Below are 24,025 nucleotides of genomic sequence, written 5' to 3'. Positions count from 1 at the left end.
TGGTCAAAGTAATTGAGATCAGCTATTTGGGAAACGAATATTTAAATTTTCCCATTTTAGAGGTCACAAACATTTTTAACCGTCTTTTTGTGTTTACTGTTAAAGTCTGCCTCAATTGCTGTATTATTTTACGGTTTATTTTATTTAGGTAGGCCTACTGCAAATGAAAACACTTTCTTATTTAGCTCCTCCATAACAATGAAAACTTTCACACAACAATAATGGGGACTTAAATTGTGAACAAGAAAGGGAAATTAACTGAAGGAAATTAATTTTATTCTTATCGTCCTGCAATTGAATTGCAGTTCCAGGGTTCCTCCTGCCACTAAACAAAAAAGTTAAAAAAATTAAAAGCTCATTCGGATAAGCAGTAGAAAAAAAAATATATATATATATATATGTAAATAAAAATAAAAAATATATTTTATATATATATAAATTAATAATATATATAAAATGTATATATATATATATATATATATATAAAATATATAAAATTAAAGTTCAATGATGCCAAATAGGAGTCAAAGAACAAATTCTTTCATAAGCAAACCACAGCCGTGGCATTAGCCATCATCTTTTTTTTTTTATATCCTGCCAATGTGATTGATGGATAGTGAATATTTATATTTTTGCACTCCCCCTTTTACATTAACGCCTGTGGTTGTCTCACTGCATACGTGTTCCAAAACGAATGTGTGGGCACGTTGTGTTACTCAGGAGACAGGATGCTGTTTTCACATCCTTGTCTGCCTATAATTAGCCGTCCTGATAAAACAGCAGTTTGCTGGCACTGGCAGAATCAAACAGTGATGAGCAGGCAGCTCTCTGCAGATGCCAGGTGGCTGTCCTTGAGATGAGAGCCGGGCTATAAGCAGCGCACATCTGGAGGGCATTTAATAAGTAAGGTGATTGCGATACTACTCTGTTATGTTAATTGTGCAATCAAAAATCACAACAAGTACAACACCTAATGGTTTGATGTTCTGACTTTTTGATGTTCAAGGGGATTTAGATGAGAGTTGTTTTGCTTTTCAAGCATCATAGGTGCCTTTGCTAAGACTTTTAATTATGGAGTTGACTAATTAATCACATTTGTAGACTACCTGCTTAATTTGGATGGATTTGCTTTGCTCTGTTTTCAACGGTGAGACAATAACTCCTCAGAAATAGCGGGAAGAAGCTCTGACGTTACTTTGAAGCAACAAAATCTAGACCATAGGTGTCAAACTCAAGGCCCGGGGGCCAAATCCGGCCCGCTATATCATTCTATATGGCCCGCGAGATCACCATACCATCATTTTTAATTTCAAAGTTGAGATTTTATGATTTTTTAAATCATTTTTACAGTAATTTGAACAATAACTGAAGAAAATATTTAATATAAAATACGGCCCTCTATTGTAACGACGAAGTGGCCCACGATAAAAATGAGTTTGACACCGCTGAATTATAACTCTACTATTCAAACTTGTCAGCTTTTAGTGCCCCTCTTTCTGTCACCTACTACCTCCGAGACTCAAGAGGTGCGGGATAATGTTTCAGTAAAAGTGGGTCACCTGTAAAAATCTGGACGGACTGTGTCCCTTGATTACATTTTGTGCGGATATAAATGACAAGTCACACATGAGCAAAGCTCCAGGGTCAACATGTTCCGAGATATTTTTTGCTGAGAGTGATAGTTAACAACTACGAAATGAGGAACAAGGCACTTTGCTCTTAAAAGACACACACACCTTTGAAAAAAACGGTTACTTTGTCTTTTCGTAACAATACTGCTTTTGTCATAAGACCCCGAAATTGACTTTTTGGGCTTTGTGTGATGGAAGCTTTTATGATCACGATAATCACTCACTGTAAACTGTTATTAAAGAGGCTAAGCTTCACTTATACTTTGAAATCCTGTCATTTCTTGTCAATACACATTCACAGTGGAAAAGACGTTATAATTGGCCAAAACGTGATTGTAATGGCCGTCATGTCAGCTCCTCACAATAGACTCATTCTCTTCCTTGTCCTTTTGACTCCCTGACAGTTTTGTTTTCTTTCTTAGGAAATTACTGAGACGTTGAGATGTTGACAAATGAACAAGGAGAATACATTTAAAAAAAAAAAAAAAGGGGGGCTGTAAAGAACAATACTTGCAAGTAAACTGAAATTTTAGATTCCACCATGTTGTATAGTTTTGTTCACGTCACCGCAAAACAGTTTGGAATAGTCGACCCGGATTTCATTTCATGTGACTCAATTCTTCAGTTCATGATACGAGCAAATTTGGCATGTAAAATAAAAGGTAGAGGTGGTAGAAAATCTACAAGGTGCATTTAAGTTCATTGAAAGCTTCATTAGCACACTCCCAAGCCAAAAATCTTTCCTTGACTCTTCTCATTACTTGACTCGTTGAACTTAATAGGGGGCTAATTCACAAATTGTTTCAGCTCAGTGACAGGAAATCATGAATCACCCCAATTAATTTCAAAATGATGGTGTGGAGCAATTTAATCCCATGTCCACTCATATTTTTTGATATTAGACAATCGGGTGTTATGCTAATGTTCACTCACATATCACCTCAATTCATTTGCGAGGAATCGTAGCAACCTTAAAAAATGAAGAAGCAGATAATATCAAAATCTAGTAAAGTTGTTCAACCCATAAATCATTTTTCTTTCATTATGTTTTTATGATCATGACAAGCCTAAATTGAAATCACAATTAAATTTTAATTAATGACCCATTCCTACCGTGTAAATCATTGAATGTGTGTCTTGTTTAACTGTCAGCTTCCATTTATGATCCTTTTTTTTTTTGATTTAATGAAACTATGACTGTGACCTTCTAGTCAGTTATGCTCTTTAGCCGCCAACTAAAACCAGGCAATTATGATCTTAGTGACTTACCATTTAGTTAAGATGCTGTCATGTCCCTCTTAACGTGCTGTATGAATTTTTTTTTATTACGTGGCAAGGTAATAAAATGTCCTTTATCCTTAAGAGACTCATTTCACATCACACTTTATGTCCTATACTTGTCCGTACATTCCTCAGTCAATGATGTATCAGTGTTCAATTTATTTTCTCTGATCCTCTGAATCTCTTGAAGTGCAAAAACCAAAACAAAGTACTGTATTTTCCGCACTATAAGGCGCACTGGATTATAAGGCGCACCTTCAATGAATGGCCCATTTTAAAACTTTGTCCATATATAAAATATATTAATTTGGCCAGCGGGACGGACTTTGGACACGCCTGCTGTAGTGGCTCAATATTGGTCCATATATAAGGCGCACCTGATTATAAGGCGCACTGTCGGCTTTTGAGAAAATTGGAGGTTTTTAGGTGCCCCTTATAGTGCGGAAAATACGGTACATCATATCAATATTTTCTTGAAGAAAAAACTTATTTACTCACAGTCTGTAGTTAATATGAAAAGTCTTAAAGAGCCATCGCGTGTAAATGTCTCATTCAGTGGCATGAAAACTTTGATTTAGCTTTTATTACGGAACCGAATGAGTCATATGAAAGTCTGATGTCGCTCCACAATTACAAGAATAAAGCATTCCATACACCTGAGTCACCAAAGGCTATTTAGAGCAACTCACAGTGAAATAATTACCATCCATCCATTTTCAAAACCACTTATTTGAAAATATTTATTTTTAGACAGTATTTTAAGAAAGCTACACTCCTGCTGTGTGATAATTAAGTCTAAAAGTAAACCACATGACCCCATTTTTTTTTTACTATTTTGTTTTCCACAATATATGCTTACCATATGCTCTGCCGAACGAGTGACTGTGTTTTATGTGAAGTTCCCAAGGGCTGTGACAAACTTGTAAGCCCTTTGACCTTCAGTTAGAATGAGGACTTTCCATCTCAAGACAAGTTGCCCTTGGAAGCGCTCTGCTGTCACTTAAACAGCTAATGACTTCCATTCCCTGGGCGCAAGAAAATTACCGGGGCCTAATACTGCAAAGTGGCCCAGCTTTTGGTGTTTTAGGGATAACAGATTGTTTCCAAAGTAGTGGAAGGGAGCACGCTTATTGCGAGGACGCCTCATCAATCATCATTTAATGGCCCTTAAATGGGTGTGTGCTGCCCTCAGGGGGTTTGAAATTAAACTGCCAAACATATAAAGGGCAAGACTACTGTATATTTGTTTCTGAAGAAAGTCTGGAACTGTATTGAAATTAACAACAGCAGTTTGATAAAGTCAGGATTTCATCTTGTTGAGAGAAGGCAAAGCGTTTTCATCAAAACGACCTTCATTTAATTCTAGCCCTTTATATGTTTGAAATAAGATAAAAAATAAATAAATCAGAAATCAGGTCAGGTCATTTCTACAGTTTATTACGAAACATCCTATTCAGAAGTATTTTCTATTCCCATTTCAATATAAGATGGGTAAAGAATTAGATCTAGCTTTAATACACTATTGGGCTTCAATAATTCAGCAACACCAAAATAATATATATGACAGTAATGCAAATAGAGCTTAAATATTTTATTTTTCAGACTATAAGGTACGCTACAAATTCTTTAATTTGATCTACAGATGTGCCTTATATATGAATGTTAAATTGAAGTTAAATATGAATGCATTTAATCATTGTTAATATATTAAATGAAGCCTGATTAATATTTGTAATAATCACGATTGTCATGTGGACGGATGAATGTTTGCGTTACGTTTGCTATGACAGACATGCACTCTTGATAATGTTTGCATGAAGACTGACACTGACATCATGACATTTCACTGCCGCTGCGTAACTGACATTTAGCCTGCACAATGATTGCATGAGCAGTGACGATAAATCATCCAGTGAGCCCAGAACAGGCTGAGAAAACAAATACACAACAGACACATTTTCACCTGTTACTAACAGCGAACGCAACCTGTTAGGAGTGAGTAAACACAATTTAGCGCCTGCTATTTGGAAACTTAGTAAATAGCACCCCCGACTGTTTACAAGCTGACCTGCTCGTAATAAATGTGACAGACCGCAAGTTTGACTTCCAATGCTTACCCTTATCCAAACATTTTTTGTCAGCTATTCCCCGGATGGATTTTGAAACAATCTATGTTGTGATAAAAACCATCTGGTGTGTCAAGTTTGCTAAATGCTCCGAGGTATTACCAATTTGCCACTGACATTGATGACCGTGTGAAAGTGAGCCAAAATGTTGGAAGCTTAACACTAAATGAAATTATCTTGAAACTGAGCTTTATATTTAAAATGTACTTATTAGTGGCATATACCGTATTGGCCTGAATATAAGACGACCCTGATTATAAGACGACCCCCTCTTTTTCAAGACTCAAGTTTTAAAAAAGACTTTTTGAACACCAAATTTAATTTTTATACAGAAAATAATTACAGTACATCTGAAATAAATGATTGTAACAATATAGTCGAGAGAATTTTGCCTCATTCAAATCATGCAAAAACTGTCTATCACATCTTCATTTCTGTTATCTCTTCTCTTATTTTCTTTCTTATCGCTATTTTTTATTTTTCTTCTTCGTGCTACCGCTATTTTTATTTTTCTTCTTCGTGACAGGGGTTCGCTTTGGCCTGGGGAGTTAAGTTCAGCATTCGCTTTAAAGATATCTGGCACCATCTAGCGTTGTGAATGGGCATAATGTCTAGACCCCGAATGTAAGATGACCCCCACTTTTTCACTCTTATTTCAATGCAAAAAACTTATATTCGGGCCAATACGGTAAATTATAAACCATATCATATGACTTTATATGCTTATAAAAAAAATCTAAGCTTTTTGATAGACAAAAATAGTTCTTTTGTTTAACTTAAATAGTTCTGTTGACCTTAAGATCATTTGGATTCACACTTGAATGCTAAAAGGCAACTTCAGTAACGACCAATTTGCGTAATGACTGTATAATTGCGGCTCCATTTTATTTTTCACCTTCGAAAAGACCAATTTTCCGCCATTTATTATGTTTGTTTTGTACTTCACACTTCCACACTTAAACAGTTAAAGACCATTACCCACTTATCTTCATTTAAAAGCATAAAGGAAGATTTATAAAGTTTGGTTATTATCCAACCTCTTAGAGATACAAAGCTGGAACGGTAATCATTTCCAGCAAGCTTTATTTTTAAGTGACAGCTTGAGGTGTGCCTCTGAACACACAATGGGCGATTAAAAAAGAAAAACTAAAAGAATCCAACACATTTTTTCCTCTCACTATTGTCATTCATGTGCTGCATTTCATCACCCTCCTAAAGGCACCTTCTCCAACTTGTCAACTGAACTTTTTGAAAGGAAAAAAAAAATCCCCCCCCCCCCACTTCAATTTGTACTGCCACTGGCAATTTTATAGAGGAATGAGTTCTTTTATGAACCTAAAAAGCAATCATCTTTTCATTTGTTTTGAAATTCTCAGCAAGCCTGTTCATGTAGGGTTTATTATAAGGGGCTGTGGTTAGGCATGTGCTGGCAGTTTTGTATTGAATTTTACTTTTTGTCAAATGGATTAAATGACGAGCTATCAAACACACGTCGACGTTTATTTATCGCCGTAATGATGAACGGCTGCTCCGACACTTTCTGGTGTCAGTCAGTTTGGTGCTTCAGAAGTATTTGGACAGTTTATTCGCGTTACTTCTATGAACAATTAAAATAGATCCGTCCGTCCGAGTCAGAATTATACACTGCTCTTCTCGAACTGAATTATTTATTTTCCTTCAGCCTCCACCATATGCTTCGAGCTCTGTGCTGTTCCTATTTTGTAATTGCGATCAAAATGGGATGAGAGGCTAATGTGTCATTTGAACTCATTCTCAAACAAACAAACAAAAAAAATCTGAAAATTCTCCTGCTCTGATTTCTCCATTGCTTAACTCATATAAAAAAACACTTGTGTTTCTTTGTTTTTGAACAGCATGAGGGAGAATGATAGTTGAGCGTAAACTCAAAGTATGTGCCAGCTTTTTTTTTTTTTTTTTCTCACAGCCTGCCTTGACAAATAGAATGCACTGGCAATCTCATAGACAGACAAGAAGAGGAAAGTGGGCCACTGCCAACCCAAGGCTATGCAAATCCACCCGTAGCCAACTGAGTTTAGGAATCTAATAATCACACCGAACACTTTTCCATCCAATCTTTAACTCTTCCTTCCGCTCTCCATTTCTCATTCCTGACTTCCATTTTCTCCTAGTGCTGTTACTGGCACGGCCATCTGGTACCGATACCCCAGAGATGGACTCGGCTCTGGTTTGCAATCAGGCGAGGGCTTAGAGTGGAAGCCTGGCACCACGGCAGCTGATTCCACAATAATATATGCCGCGCTGTTGCGGCTCATTTTGTTTCTGATGGGCACCGTGACCACTCAAGCATGTGCTGGCAATTAAGTGCTGTGTTAAGTAAAAACTGCAATTTGCAAGGCAAGCATGAAAGTGCACTTTAGTGGAACAAAGCAAACTGAGGCCGAGGAGTGATGAAGGCGGCTCTTGTCTTGTGGAGAAATCAATCGGTGACAAAGATTTGATTCGGTCGTTTATTGAGGAGCATGCTGGGAAACTTTTTAAATGTTCTCAGATCAATGCAAAAATTTCAAAGATGTTATGCATGTGGGATTTATGAAACATGTTTGAGAAGAAAAAACAAGCGTGATTAGATTTCGCAAGAGGCTGCTCAAATTCTTACTGATAAAAAAAAAAAAAATCCACTTCTAATTCATCCAAGCTTGTCTTTCCTGACCTTGCTTTGTACGCAGCCGACCCAAACTGTCCCCACTGAACTGGAAATATACTGCCCCAAATTACCTTATTGATGAAGAAGGAAGATTCAGAGAGACACTTGACGATGGACCTTTTCTATTTAGAACAGATCACACTTTCTGAGCTGGAAAATCAAAGAGGTTGTCGAATAAATCATTTTCTTTCCTAAAGTCAAATCAAGGTCAAAGAAGCTTACAAAAACACTTTTGGGTGGCTTTTTGGCATTGCACCAGAATCCAAGGCACACAAAATTTCAATAGCTATCAGCCAAGCAAACAGCTGTTAAATAAATTGATTTAAAGTGGAATTTTGTGTTGAGGTGATTTCAGCTAAATGTGATTGGCAAGATTAAAAAAATTAGAAGGACCTCGCAGTATGGTGTCCCTATGGGGTGCAAAGAAATTGATTGGGATGACTCAAGTTGCTGGTGATAAAAATTACATCTCCAAATGTTAGCAGTATGGGTTGAAGATCCAAAGGATTCTAAAACATGAGCCAATATATGCATAAGCATACTGTATATTTAGAGCACTATAATATTCATGGTTTTGAGACTTGGCAGAAGAATGTGTTCTCTGTAACGCTCCCTCCACATTTCAGTGCTGCATGATGCAAAGATCATTATTGGTGAATGGAATAGATTTCTATGCGACCACCCTATAAACCTTTTATTTTCTTACAATATATTGAATTATAAAAACATTGAAGGTGGTTACACAGACATGGAAGATGGTTAGTCATTTTTCCATTATTTTTTCACAGTGTGATAAAAATGACAACACGTTCGACTGTCCTCGATTATAAGGATCAGTACAGAATTACTAAGAATTAAAATAAAGAATTAGACTATGATTAGCTGTGGGATTCTGAACTCCAGCACAGATGGTGCGTCACGTGAATCTCACCTAACAGTTTATTCGTCTTTTAAAGGCAAAAATATTCTTAAAAAATGTTGATTAAAAAAAATAAGAAAAAAATTAGGATTGATTTTCTACAATATACAGAAAAATGCAAAAAAATCCCCAAATATTCAAATTATATTAATAATTATATTAATAAATAATATTCAGGTACTAAAAGGCAAATATGCAGGAGTTGACTATGACTGCTGAATTTCTTAATGTCGGCTATTCTTAAACTCACTTCCAGAAGACTGCTTATATCTCCACAGTTTTAATGATGCCAGCAAGATCAACACTAACTGTTCATATACTGTCTTATTCACTCCCACGTATAGCCGAAACAATATGTTGGTATTTTACCATGTGTGATTCCTTGGTATAAGTACGAAAAGGGTGCGAATAAGAAAAGCAAGGTAAATGAAAAGGTCACAACAATAAAACAGTCGAGCCTGACTCTAAACGTGATCTCCACCATTTTTACATCTGTTGACATAAAGCACGTGCGATCTGTTCGACCGCATACAATTTAAAAACCGCTATTGAGGATCTTAAATGAGTTTTCAATCTGCCTCCTCCATATGGATTTAAAAATAAAAAGAAAGAAAGAGTCCTGCCTTTGACGCCAAATCAGACTTGTGTATGTGGCACCAAATTATTTGGTGTTTGCATTCACAGCCTTTTTGTCTGCCAATTTTTTATCCCGTCCAAATTGTCCATATTTTGATGTAGCTAAAATTGCAAGAAGATTGGCGCCAAACAACCTTGACGAGTCCGCCGTTGCTTTTAGTTCCATTACTGGCAATATGATAAAATGGATTTCCTCAAATAGTGGACATTTTTTACTTATGATGAGACAAATTTTAACAATAGGCACAGTTATATAAATTGGCATGCGGCCCCGTAGTCTTTTATACAAAGGCAGGACATTCAATGGAGGGATAATTTGATCAAATGTGATTAAATCTTTAACCTTATGCTCCATCATTTTAATGTAATTGGATTTGGGGGGCTATTTCTGAGTTGAGCCAGTCAATGAAATGCTCAGGGAATGGGCTTGATGATGATGCCAATAGCTGATGGCAGCCCACAAGCAAAATCTATATTATTTGATATGTGGCATGCGACTTCAATATGTGGATAATTAATGTTTCATCTTTGGGTTGCCGTAGATGTGCAGGATGACAGACGAGGAAGATTCCGAAGCCTCTAGGGAGAGAGTAAAATGGATGGAGGACTTGTTTTGAGGACTTTGGAATTTTACAATGATTTGTAGGTATCTTCTTCAAACATACAAAAATATTTTATTGTATTTTAGCAAATCAGGCTAGCAGCTTGCTAAAACTTTATGAGCACCTCATATTATATACAGTAAAAGCTACAAAACAAACTGACAAACAACTCCTTTTCAAATCAGATGAGTAAAAACTGGTCAAATATTTAAAAAAAAAAACATTAAAAGTGAAGACAATTTGCAATTCTAGTAATGACACATGAATTTGATACACAATTTGTCTTGGCGGACCACATAAAATGATGTGGCGGGCCGTATCTGGCCCCCGGGCCTTGAGTTTGACACCTATGCTGTACATTATCATTGTGGCTTGAGGGTCACTTGACAAAGTTTTCACCTAGATTTTTTTTCCTAAAATGGATAAAATCCGAGAAATGCTAACACTTTATTGACTATATCCTATATATATATATATATATATATATATATATATATATATATATATATATATATATATATATATATATATATAAGTACAACTTGTTATGAAACAGTTTGAAAAGACCTGATGCATGTAATGTCTTCTATTTCTTGGAAGGAATAGTAATAAAGTTTATTCCCTACACTCCAATGTAAAATAAATGCGGCACAAAAACTTTGCAGACATTATTATCCTCAGCTGCTCCAGTATTGGCAGCAGCAAACCTCGAATAAACGATACCCGAGAGTCCCTTTTTTTACAACTACACTATCATAATATAAGCAGTACGTGACAACATTGTCACAAGTGCGAGTGAATGAAGAAACATGCTAAATAAAAACACACATTTAACTTCAGTTATTAGCCACTGCGGGCAACATTGGCGCATCACAGTCTTTACAATGCAACACAGACTCACATCCAGAAGATCTCAGCTATTGTGGGATAAGAGATGAGTTAGTCATGTGATGCAAAGCGAACTACATTGTGATAATTTTTTATGTTGGATTTTTGCACTATTTTAATTGCAAAATTCTCAGATGCGACATGCAAAGTCAAAAATAGTAAATTGTGTTTACATCCCGATTGTCAAAAATATTCTCTTTATGCTGTTTTATTATTCATGTTGGGATATCTCACACGCTTCCCTGTGTTATGAGTTGGTCATCATTCTGGATTAGATATGATTTTCCATGGATATATTAATAAAAAAAAATTTGTGATGTGCAGGGGGTATATAAAATGACATGTAGATTTTAAGCCTTGGAGCTATTGAACAGATGTTTGAAAGCTGAGAATGAATATGCTGACAATAATTATATGACACACTGATTGACTTAAAAGATGAACGTGGCAAATTTGCTGATGAAAAGACAGGTGAGAGATTCAGGAACTTTTTAATACCGTATTTTCTGCACTATAAAGCACACCTAAAAACCTCAAATTTTCTCAAAAGCCGACAGTGCGCCTTATAATCAGGTGCGCCTTATATATGGACCAATATTGAGCCACTACAGCAGGTGTGTCCAAAGTCCGGCCCGCGGGCCAAATGTATAGTATATCTTATATATGGACAAAGTTTTAAAATGGGCCATTCATTGAAGGTGCGCCTTATAATCCGGTGCGCCTTATGTATGGATAAAGTTTTAAAATGGGCCATTCATTGAAGGTGCGCCTTATAATCCGGTGCGCCTTATAGTGCGGCAAATACGGTAGTCTGCTGTTAAAGTGGAAACGAGCAAATAATTCAGTATATGGTGTATTTGCAGGTCTTATTCATGTCTTTGCTTCTCACACAAGATAAAACTGTCTCACCCAAACGCAAGAAAATCATTTGCTGTTTATATAGCTCTAAGCAACACCGCTGAGGTCTTGCACTCGACTTCCACATGAGTGAAGTCACAAACTTTCAATTATTGTTGCTAAAGGTTACCGAATGCAACGCAAGGCAATTAGCACATTTGATGATGTTTGTCATTGTGTCGTCATTCTTGTGTAAAATGTCAGATGTCAGTTGCACACCTGGTTGCTTCAATTCTCTGTTCACTCATGGAGTTGATTTGAACACAGCACTGTTAGAAATCAAAGATCCAGTCAGCTAAGATTCATTCTTTTGCAAATCACACAAACTTAACTTGATTAAATGTGTTTGGTTGAGTGAATACACTTCTTCTGTCTGTCAAATCCACGGATTTATCCAACTGAGAAAAAAATGCTATCACATTGGTACGGGTTAGTAAACTTTGAAATTCTACATTTAAGTACATTAATATACCGTATTTTCTGGACTATAAGGCGCACCTTCAATGAATGGCCCATTTTAAAACGTTGTCCTCATATAAAGCGCACCGGACTATAAGGCGCACCATTAATGCATCATGTCAGATTTTTAATCCAAATCAAATCATTCTCCATTTTATCTTTTTTATTTCAACTTCAGACGCAACAAATTACTTTATAATCACAAAATAATGATCCATAGTCTTTATGATTCTGATTATGATGAGTCTTCAGCGGGCCACTTATGATTGATTTCATGACACAATGCTTCGGGCCTGTTTAAATTTAGGAATTTGGTCCATATATAAGGCGCACTGGACTATAAGGCGCACTGTCGGCTTTTGAGAAAATTTAGGTTTTTAGGTGTGCCTTATAGTCCGGAAAATATGGTAATCTAATATACATCTATATACACCCCCCCCGTATGTATACATACACACACATATATACATATACACATATATATATATATATGTGTATATACACACACATATACAAAAATTTGCAAATATGAAGTGAATTTCAGTGGTATGCCTCTGAGTTATGGAGCCATACACAATCGTGTATATATGCATAATTAGGAGCAGCAGTCTCTGGAAGAGTATGTCAAAATGACAAATGAAGTCTTTACAGAACAAGAAATGCTTGCTCTGTCACCATGTCACCAAGAATCTGGGTGTTCCTTCATGGGGGTGAGACAGGGTACATCAGAGAGACGCTCATCACTGCCCATCTCTCTGTGCACCCCTCTGCTCCACAGTCAAGCTCGCCGTTTCTCTGCGGCCATCCATCTGCACCACTGATCAGAAGCTTTCAAACCACAGCTTTGATAAGCAGGTGTGGCTTCTTTAAAAGGATTTTTTTCGGTGTAATGTGCGAGATGGGGACATGGGGTTGAAGGGAGAACATGAAATGTGTTTGCACATCAGGGAATATCGAGGTTACCTTTGACTTTCCCTCGAGCGCTTTGGGTGCAGTCGGTCTACTGTGGCTCAGGCGTGTTGGTAGTCAACCAGCTGTATCTAGTAAGGTCACGTTTTGAGATGGACTAGAATTGACAGATATTCAGCTTCTCTGAATTGACAATGAGTCTGAAAAGATACTTCAACTGGGATCTGGGATTGAAATGTCCTGAGGCCTTTACCAAATCCACATGAATCTGGTGGGCTCAAAGAAAAGCGACCTATTGCATCCTCTTGCATATAAATGAATAAATAAATCATATATATATAATAATAAAAAAAAAAAAATGAATAAAATAAAAAAATTAAATAAATGAAAAATATTTTAATGTATTCCTGGAATGCAAAACGCTTTGTTCTACGTCACTTCTCTTCACACTTGTTACTTTACCCTTTTCCTGTGCCGGAATGATTGGGGGTGTATCGTTCACAGATGGTCGGAGCCGGTGCCAGTGTCTGCCTCGGTATGAGGTGGTGTACAAGTGAGAGACAAACCCCACACGGCTAAACCTGGCACATGGTTCAACCTCTTGGCAACTATCCGAGGGTAACAATTACCGAAGCGTGGTACTCTTGGGGGACATCCCACCTCCCCGTGGCTACTTAATTCAAATGAGTTTCCGTAAGTAATCAAACTCAAATGATGACATGTCTGATGTTATCGTTCAAATGTGCTTTTGTCTCTGCTGATACATTTGTGAGGATTTAAATACCGGTAGGCCGATCAAAGGTTAAAAAAAATAGCTCTAGCTGATCAATGCTATGTCAAACATGTAAACAAAGAAATCCATGGACGTCTTGAGCAAAAAATAGTCCTCCCGCAGTTAAAAGAAGATATAAGATGACACTCTGACAGCCTACACACTAAACCGAAGATGTTTGCAGCCATAGCTTCTTAAGACCTTTAGTTACTTCACCATCACTTGATTCCTTGGAACAGATCAAAGTCTGACTTCTTTCTCAGCAAAACTATCTCAGACTAAGTTTGATTTAGTCACAGTCAGATTAGTGTTCACACCTGACCCAACAACGTTCACCAAGGGAATAAAAAGTTGTTGGATGAAGAACAGACTGAAGGGTGATTGCAGACTGCTTTCTTCAAAAGTCTCCCTTAAACCTTGATAGGTACTTTTGGATGAAGAGCTGTCGGAAAGACCGTCTGTTGAGAAAGAAAAAAAAAAACATGGGCGAAAAACGTCCATTTGGCGGACAGGCAAGGCTGACCGTAATGAGTCGCAGAGGGGCTCTGTCAAAGTAGAGACAAAAGACCCCATCGGAGTCCTTCAACACTCGCTGGGGAGAAGTGCCAGTTCTGTCCTCCCCCTCCAGGTTGGAAAGTCTTAGGTGGCTCTGTTCTACTCTTAGCTACTGATCAATATGTCCTGTTCTGGTCAGCTTGTCATGATGCCCCCTGAGGGGGGCTGTGAAAAAATAGCCGTGTTCCATAAAGCAGCTGCGGCCTCACCATCAGCTGCCAGGTGCTGCCACCGAACTGTGTCTGTGATTTGGGACATGAGGAGATGTGACTAAAATCGATGTGTGGCTCCGTACCGACAAAAATTCAGCGTCTTTATATTTGTTTACATACGGTAATATTCCAAATAGTCACAGTCAGCAGTTAAGAATATTTTTATGTACATATTGCAAACACTGCATTCCATATGATAAAAGCTAATCTTACATCAGACCTTTGGGATGCTTTTTAATTCAAGGTGTGAAGAGAAAATAATCCAACACCATCTGCATACCCAACACCTGTGAAACAAACACTAAGGCAAAAACATTTTTTTTACATTCTTGGTCAGCTCTTTGCAATGTATCATCATATAAATCAATTCCAGCCACCTGATGTAATTACTTTACAGTAAGGGCAACACAGAGGTGTGATATTTCATTTTCAGATGTTTATCAGATGGTGTGACTTTGTCATCGTCAGCATTTTACTTTTATTTTTCCCCCTGCTGCATACTGAGTGTTTCTCTTAATATTCATTTGGCACAATTTGATTGTCGCAGATGGTTTTGTTGTACAATATAATTTGATTCTAAATATACTGTTTTGACATTTGGAATATTATTTTCTTTTATGATGCGTCATTTTATTAGATCACCGATTGCATTTGTGATTAGCATGCCGTCAAAAAGCGATAACGTCAGTTCTTCGAACTAATGAATCATTTGACATTTTCTTCGTATACATCACTTGTTTTTTTTTCGAAAGCTGTTCTTTTCCCTTCAAGGAAGATAAAAATAATTCTTTGCGCAAAAGCCCCTCAGGGTTATACACACCAAGTGTGACACTGTATAAATTGAACAGAACAAGCTGTATCCTGTTAAGGTTATTTTTGCAACTTTAATACTGAAATCTGACAGGCAGTTTTGCTTCATTTAAAGTGCTAAACTGCAAACTGAGGTACAAGTCGAGAGAATATATATAAAAAAAAGGAATTTGGTAGGATGCGGCGTTATAAATAATCCCGTACCCTCCCACAGCTGCATTCAGATGGTGAGAAGAGACACGGGAAGAAGACGGAAGACCTGAAATAGCCTTCTGAAACAGCCCGGAGCATGATGGGAGAGCAGCCTGCCTTAATTCCCACCTCTTGTCCTTAAACATGTGAGCACGCGGAAAAAAAAAAAACCAGATGTGTGTCTGTTTACTTTCTCCTCCCTTCTCATTTGATTTAAATAAAAGCAGTTCAATTGACATGTCAGAGAGAAAATCAGAGTGAAGCAGGAATTTATGAGTAAACATTTCATTTATGCACCCCTCTCATGTTTATTCATTCATGACAAGGGCTATAGTGATGTAAAGTAATGTTTCCGTTTTGGCTATTCATTAGCTTGTGTATTGCCTGAGGTGTAGCCGCTTATAATGGTTGAAGAGATGTTTCGGCAGCAATGTTATTGAAAGAACCATGCGGATTTTCAGTTTATATTCATTTACTGTAGCTAAAGAAGAAAAAAGAGCCACGTTGCCGCGTCTTTTTGTAGAGGGATCGGCATTGTGTGTGTTTGTGCCCCAATTCCTTCCTATATATTTCAGAGGGAAATTGTTTTAGTGACAGCACTGTTTCCGGATGTGCTCATCACTCAAGCCGGCCAAGGTCTCAGGTGTGAGATGTTACGATACATCAAGGCATCGCTGATCAATATTGATTGATCCGTGCGACTTCTGTGTATACTTGCGGGCATTTTGTGTGATTTTATTTATGTCATTAATATGGAAGACTTGCTGTCAGCTGTTAACCTTGCACAGAACTAAATCACAAGGAGTGGAAATGAATGAGTTGGTGGTTAATGCATTCTTTGAGTAGGACGGATGAGGAAGTTTGTGTTATATAACGTGACACCAGATGGTTTAAAAAGCGCCCTTATATGAATTTGTGGTTGTGGGATTGGATGTGTGAAGGAATGCAATGAAATCTGCTTTTTTTGCTTTGAGGTTGTGTTGACTTTTTTTCTTAAAACCACTTAAAATGCTAGTTTAATGCAAAAGCACGAAATCGACTTGAATTATTTTAGTCCAAACATTTTTTTGGGTAATTTAATCCTGAAAATAATCCAGAATATATTACACCAAAGATGAATGAAGGGTCAAATACCTCACTTGAATTATCTTGTATTATGTTTAACAATATGGAATTTGTCTGCGGTCTGTTCAGTGGCTGCAACCACAAATTTTTTTTCACTGCTGTCTTGAAGGCACATTTCTAGAAACTAGTCACCTTGTGGAGACAGATGTTGGAGAGTCTGACAAATGATGGTATCCAGTAGAGCAAAATAGACCTGAATAACACAGTAAGAGTTGAAAATAACAGAGAAAGGTGAAGCCAAATCCAACAAAAGAAAAGCAACAAAACCGACAGTGATCCAAATGGAAAGAGCAGCAGAAGAAATTGTGGGCGGAGCTAATTAGACAATAAAACAAAAGTGAGACTGATTAGCTAACAATGACGCAAGAGCATGGCTAATAAAATCCGGAGACATTATAATTAATGGAAAAGGTTGAAAAAAAACACCCCGGCATAATAAAACATGCTAACTCCACAGATGAGGACCAGAACCCGAGCAAATATTTCCAGAATGACCTCATCAATGGTACCTGATGGCAGCCGACCACAAGCTGCCAAAATAACAAATCAGTCTATCTGTCGGCATCTGTTAGCGCACATTTGCAAAGGAGGTATTTTTCCAACCATATGTTATTTATCTCTTTACATGCAGTTTGATACGCTTCGAGCATTGTCAGATGTAATCATTTATTTGCGGTGAATCATTTCACAAGAGCCTTGATTAGAACTGTAATGTTTTATATTGATAACAGTTGTAATGTTGTCGATTTCCTGCAGGCAGGATGATAATCGGACGTCAGTGCAACACATCCGTGGCAGGATGATGCTAAATATAAATCGAATCTGTCTGACTTCATTTCGGCAACACCTGTTCAGCATTCATTGCTTCAGTATGCATTCTAAACTAATTCCATGACAGTCTTTCCTGCCAAATAAATATAACAAAATGGGGAAAGAGGTCGGATCTATTGAGAACAAATAGCGATGAGGGAAAATGTTTTCCAAATGGGATATAACGGCTGTTTGCTCTTCACATGTGCCACCTATCCACAAAATGTCACGGAAATTGTCGGTGTAGCATTTGGGTAATCATGCCAACTAACAACAACAAACAAACCAATCCACCGGTGAAAACAATAACGATCAGTCTGATGCTTGGCAGCGATAAATGCTTTTTGTGTTTTTACACAACAATATCTAAATTTCCATTATTCATCTCAAAGCCTGTCAAATAAAATCCAATGTTTTTCACTCATTAATGTGTTTTTATATAGTAGCAAAACATGTTCTCTTAAATGTAACACCAGATTCTTACATTTAAAATACAACACAGCCAAGTTTGGTCCACTGGTATAAATGATTCATGAACACACAAAAAAAAAAAACATCCATTGCCCTCCACCGAGACATTAGCATTCATGAAGAGTAGAATTGGTTTATGTTATCTATTGATGTGTAGAGGAGGGGAATTACATCAAATAAAGGCTTTTGCATGAATCAGCGCATCACTAGATTCAATTCATCCTCAGTACAAATTCTTGGAGCTACTTTTAGCTCACGAACAAACAACTTGCCGTTCAGAATAAAAGTTATGTAAAGTATTGTTTAATAAATGATCTCATTATCAGAAACCATAGATAAGGAAAATTCCCAATTGTTGTTTCCACTCTCGCCAAGCGCGACATGTTGTCACCTAGCAACGTTGACAACTGCAATCGGGACAGAGATGGTGGAAATCGAGCCAGAGATTTTAATTGAGTTGATGAAGCCCATCCAGCTCTGGCAGCAATACCACAGATTAGCTACTCATTGCTAGCAAAATAAAAACATTTTCAAACAATTATGATCTTGGTCTGACACCCTGTTTGTGTGTGATAACCCTCCGAATTTGAAAGTTTTTAGGCCAAACTAAAAACAACATTACAGGTGAAAATAATGATGTCATCCAAAAACTGCTTTGCATTGTATCCGGGATTATCACGATCGTCTGTGATGCATTAACCAACATAATCATCCATTAATGCCTGTTTTTGGTACGACACCACAGAAGAAAATTATCCACATTTACATGTGATTTCTCTGATTAAAGCAGTCATGATGATCCTGATTATGGTAAGCTATATGAGAAAGTTTAGATTCAAACAAACAGTTTGATAAAGAAGCAAATATCTGTGCAATCATGGTCATCCATCACTAACACTGCATGGCGTGATAAGAGGCACTAGGGAAATCTAGAATTGATTACTTTGGGTTCATAGCTCCCAGATCTGATTATCAGACATTATTTAGGTAATTTTTGTTTTTTTTGTTTTTACGTCACAAAAGAAAGTTTCAAATCCAGCATCATTTCCTTTGTCCTATTCTGGGCCAAAATAAAAACTGAAATGTAAAACAGCATTAGAATATCGATTTCCGTCTTCCTTCTTACGGTATGTTAATTCTCGCTTGTTGTGCAGAATAATGGCGGGATTTGCATTAGCAAGAAGATGTGACAATCAAAAAAAAAAAGCCCTAGAATAAGCAAATCAACATCCAGGCATTTGCCACGAATCAATGCGGCGCCCACTCGGCTCTTCATGAACTGATGAGCTCGCCGAGGTACACGATGAAGTTCCTCGTGTCCTGCAGCCACCGCGGCGAATCCAAAACAACATTTGCATTTATGGATTTTCTCTGAGCGCTTGCATTTTGTGTCGTGCTCTTGCTCGCGGGGATTGGGATCCCTATTCATAGTCTTTATCCATTTCATCTACTGTACTGTTAAATGCAAGCTTTTGGAATAACCCTGCAAATGCAGTTTTCAGTCAGTGAGAGGCAAGGAGCATGGAGGCTTTTCATCAGTTACCTCAGGGCACTTTTTTATTTTGTAAAAAACAGCTACGGGTTTATGTTTCCCTTGTACTGTGTATATTTATACAATACGATGTATTCAAGTGTGTTTTATTTTGAGACAGAAATGCAAATATCGTATATCATATCATCTATCTAGCTATGCTTCCTCCTTCCTTTTCGAATATTCTTTATTGAGTTATTTATTTATGTGTATATATATTATATATAATTTATTTATTTATTTTTTCTCAGTTTATTGGTTTATTGTTTGTTGTACAGACTTATATATGGGATTTTAAAGTGTTATTTATTTATTTTTATCTTATTTGTTTTGGATGTGTTCGAAACAAAGATATCAATTAATCAAATCAAATCAAATCTCTATAGTCCATGAAACATCACCCTGGTTCTTTTGTGATAATACTCGACTATAGGTTCGGTATCCTCCCCGTCGTTGCAATGCAGCCATCCCGGTTGCCCTCTACTGCACTTCATGATTCACAGCTGGCACTACTTCCTTTCTCCTTGTCAGTCCTGCCCTCAGGCCGTCCACCTGAGATTGCTCGCATGGCCACCCTCAAGGTCTCAAATATCCGCTTGGGATATTCCACCAGGCTGTCACCTCCAACCCCGAGGCCGTCCGCCTGAGGTCTCCTTGCTTTGTCCAACTCCTAGGAAGCCTGTTAAAGCTCCCCAATGCCATTTTGCTCCCTAGATATTTGGCCCTAAATCAACCTTCAAGTAGATCTCTCAGTTGTCTTGAACATCAGTAACACCAGCTAATGCATACAATGTAAATATTAAACAGCCTAGCTTTGCCATTAATGGCAAGTAACTCACACCACTGATATTCATAATTGCCTATACATGCCACAAAATGGCGGCAAAGCACTAATTAACATTCCGTTCCTCGACGCAAGATGGTGGTAAAGAGATACATGAAGCTTCAACTCAATTTCTTGGCACCAAGAAAGATAGTGCCAAAATTGATTGGATTAAAAATCTGACATGGTGCGCCTTATAGTCTGGTGCGCTTTATATAAGGACAACGTTTTAAAATGGGCCATTCACTGAAGATGCACCTTATAGTCCGGAAAATACGGTACTTACAGATGAGCCTACCTTCGCCTCAATTCTACAAAGATAAATTATTTTTCCAAATTGATGTCAGGTGCTGATTTCACTTTCTGTTTACTTTTAAGTTGCAGGTGTGCTGAATGTTCCAAACAATTTAGCAATCCCGGCGCACACAGATGACTATTACACCTGCTCGACTATTTCACTTCCAATCCGAACGCTTCTTGCATGATTATCTTCAAGTGTAAGTGTTTGTGTTGAAGGGAGGCGACAAGTTGCATCTCAATGCAAATCATTCCCCGCCTGCCATTCAGCCGCAGCTGAGGTGATGCTCTGGCGTATTGGCAAGTGAGACGGGCAGGTCGATAAGGATTTTAACTGCATTTTAAAACGGGTAATGGTGGCCTTTATGCGTGTCATTGTCACTTACCCAAAAGTCACGGTTCCTAAGCGTCGCCATCCATCACCTGCTTGCCTACCACATGCCTCCCTTTGCCAAACTGATTCACTTAAGTTCTGTTTGTTTGTTTGCTCTCAAAGTCACTTTCAGTTATGATTGAGTTGGACATTTGTTTTATATTTATAAAGCTATTGTCTTACTTTTTTTTTTTTTTTTCCTGCAAACAAATCTCTGCTAAATCGTTAGCCCTTGAAACAAAAACAGCCTGTACGGACGTTTACGACAACAGCAAAACACTTCCCTTGATAAACTATGACACTAAAACTTTAATTAAAAAAGAAAACCCATGAGAGATAATGTAAAATTTATGAGTGAATCACTGCCCTCTGTTTTGCTTAGGGCACTTTTCACCATAAGGTTTTTAATGATCAGAATGGTAAGTGTGATGGAAGTGTGTTGTTTAGCTTCAATAATTGAAAGACTGCCGTCTAAAGCTCTTCCAATCACAGTCCCACACGGCTCACACACACACGTGCACACACACGCACAGATTTTAGATTAGCCCTGGTTCAGGTGCTTATTTATGTAAATGGTGTGTCTCACCAAAATAACATTTCAGTCATTATAATTACCCGAAAGAAAGATGATCAATAATTCATCCATACTACTTTGCAAATAAGGATTGGTTCAAAATATGATAAGCAGAGAGGTAATGGCTCAAATGGTAATTAATAGAATATATTACAATTGGATACGCTAAAAGACTCATAAATAATTTACCATTTGTTTTTTTCCTGTCTTCTCAATGTACTCAAGCTCTTCATTTTCTTTGGACTGCCTTTTTTTTTCTCGAGTTAAAAATGATCCCTCGCTAATCGGACAAAAATCGAAGCTTGTTTGCTCCAATGCTACTAAATTAAAATGGATTTATTTCATACGTATAAAATAGTCAGCAGGTAATTTTTTGACAAGATGTGAAAAAGTCGTCTTTCCTTTTCTGTGATTTCCTGTAAGTTCCTAAAGACCTGATGCAAGCTGGCACAAACGTTTTACAAAGAATTCCATTGTACGCCTGCAGTGTCTGAATACTTTTTTCCAGACCCAATTATTTTGTTATAAGGAGACATTTTTTTTAATGAGTCTCTGGCAAGCTGGAGAAGTCTACCACACATGCTGAGCAGCTGTTGCAGCATTACAACAACCCAATGGTTCTATTAAAAAACTATTTTACCATCAGAATGCTTCATTAAAGTTTACTTCTCAGTGTATCAGTGGAAAAGGAACGAAGCCATTTGATCTTTGTGGCGAAGGTGTTTAGTCGCCCTAAGCAATTGTGAGAAGTCGTCCTGATTATCTAACATACCGCAATCAGGAAAATGGTTTAAGTGTGTGGTTATGATTTGTTATATTTATACAATTAACCTACTCAGGTGGAATGGTTAGCATGTCAAATACTTAAAAGACTCAAATGTCAAACCATCATCCTGCTTTTCAACATTTTGGAGGATTGCATGACTTCCACGAAGTGCTCATCTAAATGATTACCGCCACGAGTGTTTTACTTTTGGCTCCAAATGACAAACCAAGGATGATGATAATAAATAAATAAATAAATACAATATTTTCAGATTATTTTCTTTTGTGCAAGCACACAAAATAAATACATAAATAGTAGAAAAAAACTGAATGAGGCATGAAAAGCTAGAGTGTAAATTTACTATTTACTGGAGTTTCATTATCTCTGGCAAAAGAAAGCTACCTTCAGCTCTCCGCTACAAAGAAACAAGGTCACTGTTCTTTCTTTAAATCAGAGTATTGGAAGTAAGAATAAAAAAAAGGCTGCTATAAACAAGCACAAACAAAGAAAAGCTTTGCACTTTCAAATGACCCGTTGCCGGATAGTAGCAGTGAGAGTGTTTACGCAATTGTTTGAGAGTCATTGTTGAGTGGAGATAAAGAAAAAGAAACAAAAGGATTCACATTTGAATGATGCTGCAACGTGCAGCCATCATAATGGATTCAAATTGAGTTCTTTGTTTTGATCTGCACGACACTCCGACGTTGTATGATTCCATGCAAGGTGCATGAGGAAGAACTAAGAATTTATGCTTGTGCATAGTGAATATACTAGTTCCAAGGTAGCCTCATTTACATATAAAGCACCAAGCCCACAGGTCGTAAGTGGACTTTAACAGTGAGCGCTGCCATTTATTGCTTTTCATGCTGCAGTGGATACTTGAGAGCTGCAACTTCTCAAACGTAGCAGTGAAATCCATATACAAATGACCAACAGTCGTCATTGTCCTGCAGTAAGAGCACATTCACACAGAGAAAAAAAAAAAAAAAAGAAAAAAACCCCACAAAGCCTCACAATCGTCTTTTTAAAGTCACAACTATTCTCTGACGTGCCAAAGCTCATCTTCCGTTTCTCAAAGCGGAGGGGAAACGTCTACAACGTATTTTACACTTATTGCACCAAACTATTTATGTAATGTCAAATTGTTCCCCAGACATTTTGCATTTTCACAGAATGATGATATAATCCATCAACGTCAACGTAATCTGAATTGGAAATTTTTTACCAACCCAGAATGAACAGTTTTTGTCTCGTACAGTCAGCAGCATGGGAGATTTATAGCGATGGCATTATTCAAAAACATAATCTTAGTTTGGCCCGTGTTATTTATTAGTGATTTATAGTCATCCCATTTACTTGAAAACCAAACTGTCAGGAAAGGACAGCGCAATATGCTAACAGCTGATATGAATATATACCCGGGAAGATTTCAGCTGCACATATGTCAACGAGAATTGCCGTTTTGTCATCACTACTCAGCACAGAAATATACTGATGACATGGAAACATTTACATCACTGCACAGCAAACCATGAAGAAGCCATTAGCTTAATCACCTCTCATGACATTGTTTTTTTCCAAATTCCAATGATTATGCTATTCTATTACAATCGTCATTATTATGATAATCAAGGCCATGAGGGACTACAGTGAAGTCGCGCTGATTGGCAGAGTGCTTTC

At 37.4% G+C, this 24,025-nt stretch overlaps 1 protein-coding gene and 1 long non-coding RNA gene across 4 annotated transcripts in view; one reads left to right on the top strand and one right to left on the bottom strand.

Annotated features, from left to right (window-relative positions):
• Positions 1-24,025, bottom strand: part of LOC148381715 (protein FAM177A1-like) — a 36,179-nt gene that overhangs the window by 8,674 nt on the left and 3,480 nt on the right. The window lies entirely within an intron of this gene.
• Positions 1-24,025, top strand: part of LOC148381716 (uncharacterized) — a 33,688-nt gene that overhangs the window by 6,577 nt on the left and 3,086 nt on the right. The window contains exons 3-5 of the long non-coding RNA XR_015854453.1: positions 9,822-9,921; positions 13,539-13,727; positions 15,598-15,721. This is a non-coding gene — a long non-coding RNA (uncharacterized LOC148381716). The remainder of the gene's footprint in view (positions 1-9,821; positions 9,922-13,538; positions 13,728-15,597; positions 15,722-24,025) is intronic.

Source organism: Syngnathus floridae, chromosome 19 (assembly GCF_059516105.1).
Source record: "Syngnathus floridae isolate MCC-2025c chromosome 19, RoL_Sflo_1.0, whole genome shotgun sequence".
Classification (NCBI taxonomy): domain Eukaryota; kingdom Metazoa; phylum Chordata; class Actinopteri; order Syngnathiformes; family Syngnathidae; genus Syngnathus; species Syngnathus floridae.
The sequence above is the reverse complement of the archived record's forward strand: the minus strand, read 5'-3'. Positions and strand labels throughout refer to the sequence as shown.